The sequence below is a fragment of the Cynocephalus volans genome, chromosome 4, assembly GCF_027409185.1.
Source record: "Cynocephalus volans isolate mCynVol1 chromosome 4, mCynVol1.pri, whole genome shotgun sequence".
Classification (NCBI taxonomy): Eukaryota; Metazoa; Chordata; class Mammalia; order Dermoptera; family Cynocephalidae; genus Cynocephalus; species Cynocephalus volans.
Genome location: NC_084463.1, coordinates 41,334,154 through 41,349,976, shown reverse-complemented (window position 1 = coordinate 41,349,976; position 15,823 = coordinate 41,334,154). Strand labels below are relative to the sequence as shown.

At 36.5% G+C, this 15,823-nt stretch overlaps 1 pseudogene; it reads left to right on the top strand.

Moving 5' to 3' along the window:
* The first annotated feature begins 573 nt into the window (after positions 1-573).
* The window catches only part of LOC134376048 (zinc finger protein 717-like), a 32,080-nt pseudogene continuing 16,830 nt past the window's right edge, over positions 574-15,823 (top strand).

Here is a 15,823-nt window from a genome sequence, read left to right as displayed (position 1 = left end):
GACCCTGTGGAGCAGACGGGTGTCTCAGCGTTTGGTGGAACAGGTCCGCTGGTCCGTGTGAGGCGGGCGGAGCCTGATGCGCTGGTCTGAACCATGGACCTGGGCTGGGGAAGGGGGGCCTCCCCCTGTTCTGTCGACTGCTTCGTCAGAGGAATGTGGGCTTCCAGAAGGCGGGGCTTGTCCTTCCTGGAGAACAAAAGCCGGTTGCAGAAGCTCCGCCATTGGGGGTCAAGACCAAGATGGCGGCGGGTCTGGAGTGGGGGCGCCTGAAGACAGCGTGAGCCTGGGAGGTGTGCGGTGAGTTCCCGTTGCGGCCCTGCCATGAGGGCACCTGGTGCTAACCTAGTGACATTCAGTTTACTGATGTGTAAGATGAGCGCGTTCACAATAGTAGCGAAATTCCCTCAAGTTCCCAGAGAAAGAATTGTGAAGCGTGTGCACACTCAGTGTTACTCTCTGCAAGTTGTATCTGTGGGGCGTCTTGGTGTCTCTTTTAGCAAGTGTAGTTTCTGTTCCCTCCAGCACTGTGTAGCCTGCCTAGCACTTCTGGTCCAAGTCTACAGATGTTTGTACATGACCGAGTCTCCAGGGACAGTGACTTCTAGGAGAAAGATTGGGCCACTGGCTGATGGTCCAGTTTTCTTAGGAGTAAAGGAGGTGTTAAAAAGTTTGAAGGATGGTGCGCAGTGAAAAGGAATCTCCCCTGCAAGAATTCCCCTCTGGCCTGAGACCTCCCAATAATGCTTAGGAGCACAGGCAAAAATGTCCCAGAAGGTCAAGATCCTAGCGTTGCACATCCCAACCCATTACTGATCCCAGTGAATGGAGTGCACACGAGTTGGTTGATTGAGTGAGGTGTTCTCGTTCAATAGCTATTGGGGACTGAGTGCTATTGAAAGATTTGCACCATCTTTCAAAAGCGACATGAGTTTGAGTATAGGCGAGGGCCTAGGAAATGTTACTTATAGTAGGGGGCTTGAATATATGGTCTGGAATGAAGGAATAACCTGTCATATCTGAGAGGATCTGCCTACAGTGCCCTCTAAACACGCTCTCGTTTCTTCTATCTTCCCTGATTGCTTCTAGTGTCTGAGCTCTCTCAAACATAGCCTATCACCATTTGTGGCATCTAGAGATAATCCTGAGGCTCTCACTATCCTGATAGTTGTTCTCAATAGTTCAGGAAGTGTTTGCCAAGTTATTCCTACCTTATTAGAAAGATCGTTTTAAAATGGATTTTAGGAGATGTGATTTGCCCGTGGTCACATAATCTGTTGATGTTACACAGACTGACTTTTTGCTGTTATCCTTTTGCCACACTTAAGTCAAAATAAGTGTCTGCATGCCTTCACTCATAAGTGGGCACTAAAAAATAAATGTATAAATTAAAAGAAAGAAAGAAAAACAATCAATAAGACATTGAAATTTTCAAAAGGAGAGCTGAGGTTACCAGAGGTGGGAAAGGGGAAGGGGGAGGGAGGAATTGATAAAGGGCTGTGAAAAATGATGACGTTGCATATTGTTGAACATGCCAGTTATCCTTATTTGAGCATCACATGTTGCACACAGATATCGATATTCAACTCTGAACCCCACAGATATGTACAATCAACTATGTTACAGTAAAACTAAGAATAAAAAAATATAAAAAAGCGTTTGTTTACTTTTGAGATTATCTTTGTGAGAATGAAATTAACTTAGATCAAACATTGCTTTAATTTATTTTGCCTTAAATATCACTATCCTTTTTTATTTCCAAAACTTTCTATGAATTATGTGATTTCAAAGGGTCAACAACACAAGTGTTTTCCACTTAATGTCAATAATCTGTTCTTTAAAATTGTGAAATCTGCAAGGATATTATGGGAGCCTATTTAACATTATTTAAAATGGGCAGATTAGACTGCATCACGCTTCTCCACACCTATGTCTTTTTTTTTTTTTTTTAGTGACCGGTAAGGGGATTGTAACCCTTGGCTTGGTGTCACTCGCACTGCACTCATCCAGTGAGTGCACTGGCCATCCCTATATAGGATCCAAACCCACGGCCTTGGGCTCCCAGCGCCGCACTCTCCCGAGTGAGCCACAGGGTCAGCCCCACACCTATGTCTTAAAATGTAATTAAGTTACAGTGTAATACTTGCTTATAAGTAACAGACACTTTTTATGTTTTATGTTTTTAGGTAAATAGACTTAGGTAAATAGACTTGTTTATGACTTGAGAAATAAATTTTAAAAACTTACAAAACAGTTTACTGATGCAACCAATTGCTTTATATAATTCATGTGGCGTCCGTGAGCTCTAGCAACCTCACTGAAGTCCATCCAGTTGTCATTCTGTGTGATTTTCAAAACTTGTGTGTGTGATTTTGAATTTCTATTGACTATTTTTGACATGTAATTTAAAATGTCTTCTTCCAAATAATTTTGTTACTGTTGAGTTCTGGCGTCTTCTTTGTAACAGTATTTGCTAGGTAAGAAACTAACCAAAATTCAATGGCTTACAAAAACAGAAATAAACACAAAACATATTTCATTTGCTACATGTGTATTTGCTATGGAAATGCTTTTTCGAGTGTGCTCAGGTGGGCAGTTTCTATATTAGTGTTGCCTGGACTGCAAATGAGGTTTCAGTCAGCTTGTGCCTCAACTGAGGCTGGTTGGTTTAAGATGTCATCACTCTCTTGTCCTGTGGCTTTTGCTGGCTCTTGGGTAGGTCCTGTGTCTCCAACAGCATAGCCCCAGGCTTCTTTACAACATAACTGTGTCTAAGAAGGCAAGCACCAATGGCAATCACTTTCCAAAGCCATGTTTGCATCACATTTTCTAATGTCTTAGTTGCCAAAGAAAATCAATTGCAAAGCCCAGTTTATTGCAAGAACATACTATATGAGAAGATGGATACAGGGATACCTGACACTGGAAATTATTACTGGAAGAGTGTACCACAAGAAATATGTACTATGTACTTTTTTTTATACTTATGGGCAAAAAATGTTGGGGTGAAAGATGTACACTTTTCTGATGTTTAGGTATAGAAAAGCAAGATATGTTATAGTGGAAACACTCATGTGGACTGCTATGTGAAATCCCTGTATTAATAGGCAAATGGTTAATACAGCCTAGGTATATTTTATCACATTGATTTTAGTGAAGACATGATATTTTGTTCTTTGGTTTAAATGATTAAATTATATCTTAAGGTAAAATTAGATGTTGCTAAAGCAGTAGGTAATCTATGAGGGGACTTCAAAAAGTGTATTGAAGTATTCACATTATCTTTTAATTTAATTTTTATGCAAACTTTTAAAGTACCCTCATCTGTTTTCATTAACCCCAAATTAAATTGTCTGCTTTTTGTCAATTAATGTATTTATAGATGCATCTTCAGTTAGTTATGTGCTTCCTCTTTTTGAGGCATAAAGGACTATCTTCCAATAGGGAGAAAAGTCTCTTGTGTTGCTGGTGGTGGTGGTTCTTGTTTCCAGCTAATTGGCAGTGTTTTGGTGAGGAGAATCCAAGATCAAGTCACACCAGTTCTCTTCTTAATTCACTCCATTTTCTTTCTCTTTCAGCTGTGCTGCCAGAGTGCTATTTGCATTTCCAAGAGCAACAAAAAATGAATAAGTCTTTGGTGAGTTTTTTGTTTATGTCCTTTACTTTGTCTAACATTGTATTTATGACCTTTATGGGGTCTATGTATTAAAATAGAAAAGTATAAATAAGTAAAACTTAGCTTGTGGGAAATGTAGGAATAAAAGAAAAAGGCATGTAGACACAGCAGCTTGGCAGAACTTAGGATACTCCATGCTGAGTGAAAATTTGTATCCGGTCCTTTTGATGTCATGGCAAAAAGGAACTTTTGTTTCTTCATTGGAATGAAATTTGAGAGGGCAGTATGCTACATTTTTTATGGAACATCCAGATTTGCTGCCACCAAAGTCTGACAGACTATTTTCATTGAGTATGTTGTGGAAAGTTCTTTTTTTTACCACCAACTTGAAAACAAATACTTTCAGTTTTCTGCAGTAAACACAATGACCTAGTGGTAAAGAACAACTCCCTTAAAAGGTTTTTCTGCAATTTCTAAAACAGTGTGAACCCAAACAGCTTTTGGAAGGCCTTATTTGGTTCACAGCTAAAACCTTGATCATTGTGAGGATTGAGTCAACCACAGATTCTTGCGTCACTCTCTGCAGGTTTCTCTCGGTTCCTGTGTTCCTGCAGGTGTGCAGCACACTGTGCAAAGTTATATTTTCTGGAAAATGTTCCCACCGTTCATTTGCTCGTGAACCCACTCAGTGTAGTTATAGTTCAGTTCTTCAAAAGTTTGCCAATCACCTAAATTATAATCAGTTTCAATGACTATTCTCTAGCCTTTGCCTTACTTGAATCTTCCGCCCTATTTGAAACTGCTGTTCATGACCTGTTCCCAGAAATTCTTCTGTGTTACTTGCTATGATGACCTCACTGACGGTTTCTTCTTTTTTCTCTGGATTCTTCTACTTTCTATTTGTAACAGAGTCCATCCAAGACTCCATCCTGGGCCCTATTGTCACTCTGCAGTTGTTCTGGAGCGATTCAATCCTCTGTAATTTTCAGACCTATTCCTCTCCAGTTTGTACCTCTTTGCCAGCCTTTCAACCATAGATTAAACTCCCTGTTGAATACTTCCTTGTAGCTATTAGAAATGTACCTTAAGGTAAAAAAAATTCAAGACCACAGTTACCCACAAAATTCTGTCATGTGCAGAATATAATTTGCCACTCTCAAGAGCCTCAGAAATTTTTTGCTGTTACAGAACGGGCTGAAAGCCCAACATAAACAGGTCCTGTGGCCTGTCATCTGCTCCTCCAGACACACCCACCTCACAGTGAAGACACTGGCAGGAACATGTGGGCACTTCCTTTCAGAGAGGGCTGGTGGGAAGGGGAGCCACATGCAGACACTGGTCTGATCAGTTAGTTCTTCCCACTGGCCACGTACTGTAGTTCTTTGAACAGGGCCTGGTCCTCATCCCTGGAAAGTTTCCTTGTGACTCTTTACACTTCCCCTTTGGCTGTCACAATTTTCTGTCAGCATCCTTAATCCTCACATGCTTGGGTTTGTACTTGACCAACTTTTTTTTTTTTTCTATTTCTTGCTTATAGTAATTTGGGGATCCAATGGCCTCCTTTTCATCTTTTATCTATCTCTGGCCTTTTGATACAAGAAATGATGTAATCATTAGTTTAGAAAGCACAGGCTTCTGTGCATTAAAATCCATTAGACCAAAGCTACCCCCACAGAGCAGACACAGGCTCTTTGATTTTTAGCCTCCATTCAAAGTGTGTCATGTAATTTTCAAATATTTGAGACTTTGTGAATATACTTTTGTTGTTGGTTTCTAATTTAATTTCATTGTGGTTAGAGAACATATTTTATAGTATTTCAGTCTTGAGACTTGTTTTATAGGTCAGTGTGTACTGTGTCTTGATGAGTGTTTCTGTATTAGTCTGGTTTTTTTCTTTTTCTTTTGTTTTGTTTTGTTTCTTACAACAGAATATGTGAAACTGGATAATGCATTAAGAGAAGAGGTTATTTTTTACAATTTTGGAGGCTAAGCTCAAGTCCAGGATCTTCTTCATGGTGTGGACTCTGTAGGGAGTCCTGTGGCAATGCAGATTAACACATGGTGAGAATGGCAAGAGCACTTTCATGTGCCCAGTGTACAAAGCCACCAGTCTATGCCCACAATACCTCATTAACACATTAATCCATTACTTTGTGAGTGGATTAATCTATTCCCCAGGGCATTGTCATCACAATCCAGTCACCTCTTAAAGGTCCCACCTTTCAAGTATTATAATTGGATTTCCTACCCTCTTAACACTGTTATAATAGGGATCAAGTTTCCAACACATTAACATTGGTGGACACATTTACTCGTAGCAGCTTCAGATTGTACTCTACCAATATCAATTAGGTTGGACGGGAAAAAACATACTCAGTTTCCCCTCCTATACTCCCAACACACTGCTGGCAGCTGACATCAGATACATGAGGATTTCTCTTCATACACTAAGCCTAGAAGCAATTTTGCAGGAGACATCAAGCAGGGTGCATTTCTAATTCAAATTTATTTTGGCACTATCTACTTGTAGGTAGGATCATATCTCGTAAGTTAAGAGCTCCATCCCCAAGACTGTCCCCACTTCAGATGCCAGTTGCAAGTCAATGTTACTGAATCTTCTGACTGGAAGTCAGTGTTCCTGAATCTTCTGACTGGCTCCCACAATGCCCTTCTTTCTCTTTAGTCTATATAAATTTACTAAAGGGACTCCCAGATCTCAGTGAAACATTTACTTACACTTTCTCATTCATTCCAAAGCACATTTTGAAAAATACAATTATGTGAAGAGATACAAAGGGTGAGCCCTGGAAGGGTGCTGGCACAGGAGGTTCCTTTCCCTTGGATATGAGGTACACCACCCTCCTGGCACACGGATGAGTTCAACTGTCCTGATGCTCCCTCAACCCTGTGTTCTTGGGTTTTTATGGAGGTCGCATTAGGCACAATTGATTACAGCATAGGCCACTGTTGATCAACTTAACCTTCATTTCCTCTCCCCTCCCTGGAAGTTGGGGGTGTGGGCTGTAATTCCCAACCCTCTAATTACAAAGTTGGCTCCGCTGACAATCAGCTCCCATCCTGAATTTACCCAGGTGCAGCCAGCCACCAGCCAACTGATTAGCAAGCACAGTGACACTCATCACTTTGAAGAGTCTAAGGATTTTAGGAGTTGTATGCTAGGAGGCAGAGACAGAGAACAAATATACATATCCATAATATAATATAGTTAAAATTTTGTCAATTATATCTGTATTCTTCCTGATAATTTTATCTGGTTATTTCATTAGTTATTGAGAGAAAAGAATTCTGCAACTATGAATGTGGATTTGTCAATTTCTCACTTTAGCTCAGTTTTTTTTTTCAGATACACTCATGTGCCACATAACATTTTAGTCAACAGACCCCATTTATATCTGTGCAGTAATCTACATTATATAGTCCAGGTATGTAGTAGGCTGTACCATGTAGGTTCTGTAAGTGCACTCTATGAGGTTCATAGAGTGACAAAGTTGCCTAATGACACATTTTTCAGAACTTACCCAGTCTTTAAGCACCATGTGAGTGTGCTTTGTGGCTCTGTGTTTAGGCACAGACATAGTTATAATTGTTACATCTTCCTCGCATATAATACTTATGTTATTATGAAAGGGCTTTCTTTTTCTCCCTGTTGATATGTTTTTGTCTTGAAGTTTCTTTTTGCTAATATTAATATCTTGACTTAGGCTTTTTATACTTACTGTCAGTGTAGTACATCTTTTACCATTTTTAAAAATTTTACTCTGTTTGTGTCTTTGTATTTAAATCATGTCTCTGTGGATAGCATATAGTTGGGTCTTACTTTCCTATCAAGGCTGACAGTCTCTGCATAAAGTAGAATATTTAGTCCAATTCAATTGAAACTAATTATTAATAAGCTTAGAATTGGGTCTGCTATTTTACTTCCCAGTTTCTCTTTGTCTCAATTGCCATTATGTCCTGTTTTTCCATTCCTAAATTGTTTTTGGGTACTCAATTTATTTTTATTTATTTATTCACTTATTTTTCAGTATGATCAACTACTGGCCTCTTAAAATTATTTTCAAAATAATCTATTTTTAATTTCAGTAAAAAAACACATATACACATATAAATTTAACCATTTCTTAACCTTTAAGTGGTGTTAGGTATATTCACACTGTTGTGCAGCAGATATCCAGAACTTTCTATCTTGGAAAACTGCAAGTCTGTACTCATTAAATGACAGCTCTCAATTTCCCTCTCCTCCCAGACCTTGACAACCATCATTCTACTTTGTGTTTCTAAAAATTTGACTTACATCAGTGGAGCCATACAATATCTGTCATTTTGTGAGTGGCTTATTTTCCTTTGCATAATATTATCAAAGTTCCATGTTACAGCTTAAGACTGTGAGGACTTTCTTTGTTTTTAAGGCTATCTAATATTCCTTTATGAACATAAAATGTTTTGTTTCTGTATTCACATTTGTCTGTTGACATGTGGAGTGCTTCCAACTCCTAAGTGAATAATGTTGCCATGAACACAGTTGTGCAAATATTTTGCACTACTGCTATTAATTATTTTAAATTTATACACAAAATTGGATTGTTGGATTATATGGTAATTCTAATTTTAATTTTTTAAAAAGCCACTGTATTATTTTTATAGTGGCTGCACCCTTTTACATTCCCACCACCAAAACAGTTGACAAGGGTTCCAATTTTGCCTGTGCTTGTGATTTTCTATTGAGTGTGAAGTAATATCTCATTGTGGCTTTAGTTTGCATTTCTTTAATGGTTAGTGATGTCAAGCATGTTTTCATATGCTTGTTAGCCATTTGTATATCATCTTTGAAGCAATGTCTGTTCAAGACCTTTGCCCATTTTTAAACAGGTTATTTGTTTTTTGACTTGTGAGTGGAAGGAGTCTATGTATTCTGGATATTAATTTCTTGTGAGATATATGATTCACAACTGTTTCATTTTTGGGGTGCTAATGTAAATAGTGTGGTTTTTGTTTTTTCACTTTTTGTTTTTTTACTTCAAATTCCACGTGTTTGTTGCTAGTATATAGGAAAGTGATCAAATTTGCATATTAACTTTGGATCCTGCAATCTCATTATAATCACTTATTAGTTCCCGAATTTTTTTTGTCCGTTTTGGATTTTTTACACACTATCATATGATCTGTAAACAAAGACAATTTTATTTTATTTTCCTTTATGTATGCCTTTTATTTTAAGTAGTTATCTTATTGCATGAGCTAGGACTTTAAGTACGATGTTGAAAAGAGTGTTGAGATGGTGCATTCTTACTTTGTTTCTGATTTTGTTGGAAGGCTTTGAATTTCTCACCATTAAGTATCATATTAGCTGGGGTTTCTGTGGATAGACTTTATCAAGTTGATGAAGTTTCCCTCTAATTCTGGTTTACTGAGAGTATTTATCAGGAATGGTGCTGTATTTTGTCTCATGCTTTTTCTGGTTCTATGCTATGATCATAAGTTTTTCTATTTAAGTCTGCTGATGTGATGGATTATATTAATTGATGTTCAAATGTGTACCAGTTTGCATGACTGGAATAAATCTGACTTGATCATAATGCACAGCTTTTTAAAAATACATTTTTGGATTACGTTTACCAATATTTTGTTGAGGACTTTTGCGTGTATATTCATGAGTGGTAATGATTTGTACTTTTCTCTTCTTGTAATGTCTTTTCCTGGTTTTCGTATTGAGGTAATGCTGTCCTCATAGAATGAGTTGGGAAGTACCAATACACAGTAAGGAATTTCTATAATTTCTTCCTTAAATGTTTGGTTGAATTTACCATTGAACACATCTGGGATGGATGTTTTCTGTTTTGAAGATTATTAATGATTTACTCATTTTCTATAACAGATATATGCTTATTCATATTGTGTGAATTTTGTTAATTGTATCTTGTGAGGATTTGATCTATTTTATCTAAATTTTCAAATGTGTGCAAGAGAATTAGTCACAGTATATCGTTATTATCCTTTTATGTCCACAGGATCTGTAGGGATGCCCCTCCTCTCATTCCTAATATTGGTTGTTTTGGTCCTGTGTTTCCACAGCCTTTTTATAGGATTCCTAACTCTATTTATCTTTCCGAAGAATCAGATATTTTGTTCTTTGTTTTTGTCGCTATTGACTTTCTATTTTAAAATTATTAATTTGTGTGTGTGTGTGTGTGTGTGTGTGTGTGTAAAAGCATATAGAATTTATACGTTGTTTCCACTATTATTGGGTACAACCTCTTATTTGTTAGATTAATTCAGAATAAGAAAAATAAAATCTTTTATTTTATTTCCACTTATTTCTTTTTTAATTCTCTTCCTTTTTTTATGGAGATCAAGATTTCTGACTATACGCATCTTATTCTTCTGTCAACAGAAATTCTTTTAATATTTCTTGCAAGACATTTACACTGCAGCAGATTTCCTTAATTTTTGTTCATATGAGAAAGTCTTTATTTTTCCTTCCCTTTTGAGGGATGATTTTACAGGGTAGAGAACTCTAAGTCGGTGGGTTTCTTCTCTTGACGCTTTGATTGTTTCATTTCACTGACTTCTTACTTGCATGTATTCTGAGCAGATTTTATATGTAATTCTTATCTTTTCTTCTCTATAAGTATAGTAAGATTTTGTTCCCTTTTCCTTTTTGTGTTTTTTTTTAAATTGATTTTCTGTGTTTTAATAATGATATGCTTAGGTGAAGTTTTTGGCATTTATCATGGTTGATATTCTCTGAGATTCCTGGGTCTATGGTTTGGTGTCTGACAATCTGTGGAAGCTCTCAGGCATTATTGTTCCAAATATACATTCTGCTTCTTTCTGTCTCTCTTTCTATATTTTTTGGGAGGGTGGTTGTCTCATTATTCTATGGGACAATTTTGTAGTTTCCCACAGTCCTTGGATATTATGTTCTTTTCTGTCTTAGTTCTCTTTGTTTTTCAGATTTTGAAGTTTCTATTGATGTATTTTCAAGCTCAGAGATTCTTTTCTCAGTCTGTTAATAAGCTAATTAAAAACATTCCTTATTTCAGTTACAGTGTTTTTGATCTGTGCTACTGTTTTTATGTTTGTTTGCTTGTTTTGGTACTTTCTTAGAACTCTTATGTGTACTTTCATTGTCCATCTGCTGTTAAGTACTCTCTACTTTATCCATTTCATCCCTAAGCTTATTCATCAGTTTTTTTTTAAATAACTTGTTTGAAAGTTTTAACATTATGATCATGGCTTTTTCTGATGCTTCCTCTATCACTTCCAGCTGTGTTTCTTTGCTTGTTTATTATGGGGTGGTGGGGTTTGTCTTTAAAAGTGCGTTGTAATTGTTTTCTTTATAGCCAGATATGATGTAACAGGGAAAAGAAACTACTGTAAATATGCATTCAGTAATTGGGTCATAAGCTGTGGAGAGGTGGGAGCTGTCTTAGTCCATTTGGACTTCTATAACAAAATATCTTAGAGTAGGTAATGAATAAACAGCAGAATATTCTGGCATATTTAAAGGTTTGCCTTTTTTCTCTCAGAGGTGAAAGCAGGGGGGAGATCTTTTTTATTATTAACTGTAGGATCCTGTTCATGCTTGTGACAGTGAATTACACAGTACTTTGGTTTCCTGCTATGACTGGGTCTCCTGGAGTTTTAACCCTCAGAGTTGTCTACAACTCTATTCATGAGCCTCCATCAATTTGTCAGTCACAATTTAAGTTTTCCCGCTCTTACACTGTTTCCCATGGTAGTTTCCAATAGTAAATATCCACTCCTATAAGCCATGACTCCATATATTTGCCTGTCTGCCTCACTAATCTTTGGGGCAGCAGTGTGCTCTGTGTCCTTTTCTTTCTTACTGTTCAAGAAGAGTTATTGATTTTTCAGTCTTCAGCTTTTTATTTGTTCTTACAATGTAGTGATGATTTTCAAGTGTTTGTGTGTGTGTGTGCAGGAATAGAAAAGTGGAATGTATTTCTAGAAGTACCTTTTGAATGTTTACGTAGATAATCAAAGGATTTTGCTTCATAACTATGAAAGTGATCAATTGTATTGGTAGACTTCTTAATACTGAGTTTTCCTTTATTCATGAAATAAATTCAGAAAAATTTTCCTGATCCTCACAGTCTATTTCTCTTCTGCTATCTTTATATATTAATGTTTCTGCAGATTCCCTAAGTTTTTAGTTTAATGTTATAGATTCATTAACTCTGATTACTAAAGACATCGATGAAATTCTAATATTTTCTAAGTCTTTATTATCAGCTTAGATATCTGTCCTAAACACTGAAATTATATATCTAATTGCCATTTGGACATTTCCAAAGATATTTTAAGGATAATGTGTTCAAGTCTGTGTCACTTCTGCATTATAGATGTTTTTTAACCCAATTTTACAAATTTTACTTTACAATGCCAATACCTAAGTAGCTGAAATCCTGTAAATAGCCTGGGAATAAGATTCATTTTTATTCTCTGCGCAGCAAAGTAGAACCATGTTCTGCTGCTGCTTTTTCTTTCCTTTTTTTTCCTCTTTGCTATGCTTACTGCTGTGTGTCCTGATGACAGGTGATCATCTAGTACTCTGTTTTCTTCCCCTCTAATTCTCGCACAAGCACCTTAACCATTCCCTTCTAGTGGATGAATGTCAAATGCAAATCTGATTATGTCATTTACCTGTCCTTACAGGACCTTATTATTTACACCTCGTGGTTTGAAAAGTGGCAGTATTCACCCCGGGGTGGACACAAGCAATTTTTTTGCACACAGAGAGGAAATTTGGAAATGTTTGGTACATGCTTTTAATTTGAAAGTAATTTAAAGTCAACAATGAGGGCATAAGATTTTTGATATTTGATTTTTGTCAAATTGTTTTTATCCCATCCCCTAGACATAGTACTGTATGTAGTTCCCTTAATGTAGAGTGAGTTGATTGTGTCCTTCTGACTTGAATTTTGCTCTTTACTCATATACTTTACATGGAAAAGCTAAGCATCTTTGGCATTTCAGTGGAACACAAATGAACACAAAATAGAACTATATTTTCTCATTCTTTCTTACACCACACTGTATTGCACTTGGCTCTAAATTAGTTCAACTCACACTTTTTTTTCAGGTAAGTATTTATACTTATGTCTTCATACTATGATATAGATCCCTTGGAGGAGTAGAATTTTATTCATCCTTTTATCTGTAGCAATAATGATGGTCTAGATCTGTAAAGTGGCTTTGTAGTAGTATTTTTTTGCAATTAATAATTTATTACAGTTGCAGAATCTTCCTGTTGTGATTTTTCTTTCTTCTACCATACGGAATACGTTACCTGTTGTAAGATACATGTGTACATGCACCCACAGAATTATGAACTTCCAGATTTCCATTTTGTGAACCAGGTCTGGTGACTTGAGTTGAGGAGAAATGTGCTGTTACAGGGATTAGTGTCTTTTGAGGATGTTGCTGTGGACTTCACATGGGAGGAGTGGCAGGACCTTGATGATGGTCAGAGGACTTTGTACAGGAATGTGATGCTGGAGACCTACAGCAACCTGGTGTCATTGGGTGAGTGAAACTCCTCAGTGTCGGGGCAGTACTTTCTTCTTGTATGGTACATAATCACTTATAAGATTTAATGCTATGTAGGTACAATTTTATTCCATAAAGAATGCATCATCCCTCTCCAAAGAAACATTCAAATTGGCCCTGTCATTTCATAGCATCTTAAGATGAACTCTTGTCATTCTTTCAAGAACCTGACAACAATTTTGCAAAGTCCCTGTTATTATCCATTAAAGGGTACTGTATTACCAAACCTGAAGTGATCTTCAAGTTGGAGCAAGAAGCAGAACAATGGACAATAGACTCCCAAAACCAGAGTCTACAAGGTCAGTATGTCCTGGGCACTGAAGCTGGAAAGAGTAAGGTCCAGCAGATTTTGGTCATGTTCAGCTGTTTTTACCAATATATTTGCTAGATTTCAGACCAGAGAACTGCTGGCCTACTTAGAAACTCATGCATTATATAATCTTGAAAGAGGGCTCTAACACTTATACACCCACATTTTATTTTAATGAGTAGTTCATATACTTCCCCAAATCTAATCTCTGCCTTTCTTCTTTTAGACCCTTTTATTTACTGTGAACTTTATCTGTATTCTTGGTAGCTCTCTTTTGGTCCCTTATCATGTACATCTTCTTCCAGAATGTTTTAGTCCATGTTTTTCTGCTTGTAACTTTATAAATGAAAATTGGTAATTTTTAAGGAAACAAAATTTATTTTTTATAGTTATGTAGGCAGACAAGTCCAAGGCTGAGGCATCACATCTGGTGGGGTTCTTCTCATTTGTGGAGACTCTCAGTAGAGTCCACAGTTGGTGCAGTGTGTCACAAGGTGAGAGTGGCAAAAGTGTGTCCACATGCTATTTAAAGCCACCAATCTACCCCCAATAACCCATTAACTCACTATTTCATGAACAGATCAATCCATTCATAAAGTCATGGCCTTCACTATCTAATAACTTCCTCAAAGCCTTACACTTCAAATACCATAGTTAGATTTTCTACACTATTCACACTGTTAATATGATGATCAAGCTTCAATATGTGTTTGGGGGAACATTTAAATTATAGCACAAACATTTATTTATTCACATATTTTTAACTACATCATAATTAAGTGGGTTTTATGCACTGTTTATTTTATATATAGTACTTAAAACAGCAATAATCTAAATGATGTCTCTTTCATAGGGTTCACATTCTGATGAGAATCAAGATAATAATATACATTAAATATTTGTATTAGAATCATGAGGAATATGTAACCACAATGAGAGAGAGAGAAAAGTGGGTAGTGAGAATTTAAGAAGGATATCCACATTGGGCAGTTCTAGGAAGATTATTGTTTACTTTGGCATAACATAAGTTCAACTTAACTCTTCTCCAGATTTGACATATTGTACTTGCATAAGTATAAAATTGAGAGTTTAGAGAGGACATCACTATTGGAGCTACAAATTTGGAAATTGGTTGCTTACAGCTGATTTTTAAAGTCATAATTATAGAGGAGGTTACCTAGGGTGTTAATAAGAAGATGAGCAAAGAGGTTGAGAAGTAAGCATTGTGTACCATGAATCAGAAAGTGTGAAGCTGTTAAGGATACAGCATAGGCACCTGGAAAGGAGCTACTTGACTTGGAAGGGGATTCAGGAGATTGTGGGTCCCAATATCAAGTGAACCAAGAGTTTTATTTGGAAGGGCTCAGATTTTTTTGTGGAGTACTGGAACTTGAAGTTAGCACGTTCTGCTTCTCTTTGTGAATATTATTCTAAACGAAACCAAGAGAACAAGGAATGTACACAAGACTTTATTTTTTTATGAAAATAGGACACAACTGAATCTTCATTGCAAAAAATTAAAGCCTCAGAAAGAGCAAATTATAAAGCAGAGGTGTGTGCACCAGAAAACGGAGGTAGAATGCCAGTTAAACTCAGAAGGAGTTAAATAGGAATGGAAATATTGTGGGTACATCCTTGGTTGACAACCAAATGTCTTAAACCTGCAGAAAAGGGGTGCACAGTGTGGTAAAATGGAGCTTTTTGAGAAGCAGAGGCAGTGATGTTAAATGAGAAAGCTGTAGTAAGATGTTTTTATCTACTGTGTGGGAAAGGAGATATTTTATCTGAAAAATTTCCAGATGTCTATAGCCTTTTTGTAGGGAAGAATAAAAACTAAACGAACAATAGGAGCAAAATTCTGAACCTAAGGCAAATTTCTGTTTAAAAGAAAGAAAATTGGTTTCCTGCTGATCCTGAAAGTACCTGATCTGATAAAGTATTACCATACTCAAATCAGAATAAGAAGGGGGAAAAGCACTATGTGATACCCACTGTTGTTATAAGAATAAAATTGAGAAATAAAATAGGGTAAACAAATGTCACATGATAAGCACTTGGTTGAAAATTATGACTAAGTGTAGGTGAAAGTTTTATCAAATATTTTCTTATGCATGAAAAATAAAGAAAATTGTACATCAGAAAATATGTTGATACAATTTTTTACATTATGGTAGTATGTAGGAAACATGTATACTTATAAATCCAATTTCCATTATTCATTTTTGTACAATCCTATTTCATGAGAATATGAAAAAACTTCTTTACCTTTACATGCTCATTTAAGCAGTACTTATGTGTGGCTTATG